The sequence below is a fragment of the Galeopterus variegatus genome, unplaced genomic scaffold, assembly GCF_000696425.1.
Source record: "Galeopterus variegatus unplaced genomic scaffold, G_variegatus-3.0.2 Scaffold1532, whole genome shotgun sequence".
NCBI classification, from domain to species: Eukaryota; Metazoa; Chordata; class Mammalia; order Dermoptera; family Cynocephalidae; genus Galeopterus; species Galeopterus variegatus.
The window spans coordinates 101,832-104,118 of NW_007727643.1; positions in this window are offsets into that span (position 1 = coordinate 101,832).

Consider the following 2,287-nt stretch of genomic DNA (forward strand, 5'->3'; position numbering starts at 1 on the left):
AATTAGACTTGACCTGAGTAACTGTGCCAAGGTAGAGAGGGATGATGTAACCCTGTGCTACTCAGAGTGTGCTTCATCGACGGAGCCTGGTCCTCAAACTGGCCATCGCTGGACAGGGGCAAAAGAAGTCGAGAAACTGAGAGTAAGCTTTTAAACCTTTTGCATACATTTGACACTATAATTTTATGTTCGTTAACTCTAATAATAAAAATCAGAGCTTGTACTTTTTAATTGCCCTTTTAAAAAAAAAATTGTATTTTATAAACGTATTGATCCATGACAGACTGGGGGATTGGGTGGGGACTGATTCTTGACCACAGGGATTCTGAGAAGCTGAGAGCGAGCGGGCACAAGTGCATTTGCAGCCTGCAGAAGGGAAGCAGGGAACAACCTGAAAAGGCTTCCCCAAGGGAGTGGCATTTGAGCAAAGCCTAACAGAATGCAAAAGGGCTTGGAGGCAAAGACAGGAGAAGGAGCTTTTGAGGCAAAGAGAAAGGTTGAGGCCAGGATGTAAAGGGATTATACAGGGTACAATGTGCATTTAAGTCTGTAAAGCAAAGGGCAGGTGAATAATGATAATAATAGTAGCTAACGTGTATTGAACACTTACCTCAAGCCAGGCTCTATGCTAAGAACATACTGGGAATTATCTCATTTGTTCCTTCCAACTACCTGCAGGGACAGTGATTTGTGAAAATGGTTCCCAGACAGATAAAGAATATTAAATCAGAGGTGAGGGGGAAGGGGCTTTGGGTGCACAGGAAGACAGGAGACTGATGCCATTCAGGGACAGCTGGGCACCAACTCTATTGTCTGTCTCCTCCTTGATTAGGATGCGGCCTCACTGGACCTGAGTCGGGTTTGTAAATGTTCTCTTTAAATGCTGGGCATAATATGGTCCTGCAAGTTCTTCTGGAGTAGTGATGTGAGCCCAAGGGTGAGTGTGAACAAGCATCCATTTCCCAGGTCCTGCACAGCCCTGCATTGCTGCAGACTCCTTCTTAGCAATGCTAGGGAGAGTTCTGCTGAGCTGGGCTGCATCTGGCTCTCCTGCTATGACTAGCCCCCTCGAATAGGTCAGATTTTGTATTTTGTGCCTCTCACTAATTAAATATAATCCTTAGTTTAACCTTACAAGATGCATGTTCTGCTTCTATCAGTTAGTACAAAAATGCTGTACTTCCTTTTAAGTGTGACCCAATGTGCATAGATGGTTCAAACCCAGGCCTGGCTGCCTCCAGAGATGCAGGAAGAGAGGCTCACACAGTAGGTGGAAGCCCTGAATCCTAGGCTTGGCACGTGAACCTTGATTCTGAAGACAGAGGGAGCTGATGCAGACGGATGAAGCATGCAAATCATATGGGAAGTTCTTCACCTCCACAAAAAACATCGTTTGGCTCAGCAGGACAATATTGTGGGAAAAGACAAAGTTATTCATGGGGCCCTAGGTCATAACACTCTTGAGGGAAAAAACCCAAATGGGCTGAAATAAAAGTCAGTTCTTCTAAACCAGGTGCCTCCGATGCCTGCATTCATTCCCAAGTCCACATTGTGCAGACAGGGCCTTAGAATGTCTAGCTAGAAATTTCCTGAGCCTGTTTAAAAAGAATTACATACACACACACACTCACATATGCACACACACACACACAAATGCATATCCACACTTCCACCTTTTCTTGAGATACTGCACACAGAAGCCACATTTGGTCTGGTCTGCTTAGCAGTATGTGAAGCACTTCAGCAACTTTTAAGATGTCAAGTGCCATAAAATCAAAGTCCCTGTTACTGTGGTAAACTGGCCGTCATTGCCACAGCAAAACTAGAGACAGAGTTAACTGTGGCAGCCACGAATAGCTGTTATTTGAGGGCCAAAATCAGGATTTTCAATGTTTTTCCATCTGAAATAGGGGAAGATTACTCACTAGAGCCTGAAACCGTTTCCTGCCCCATGAAACTAAATTCCTACGCCAGCAATATGGTCTCAACAGAAGCCCTTAAAACAGAAATGTCACTCCGCAAAGTTCATATTTCAACCAACAAAGCTTTAAGTTTAGACTTAACTGAGAAACTGAAAATTTGGCTCACCACACAGGCAACCGGAGAGACCTTTTTTTTTAAATGCCAGGAGACTGATGTCACTGCTTTGCCTATCCAATGTTATCTCTTCCCTATCCCCCAAACCCAAGTGAACTCTGGGGAAAGTGAGAAACGGCTGAAATTTCAGCATTATCCCACGGCTGCATATACTTCCAAACTCATTTAGTGCTCAGGTAAGATTCGGCTT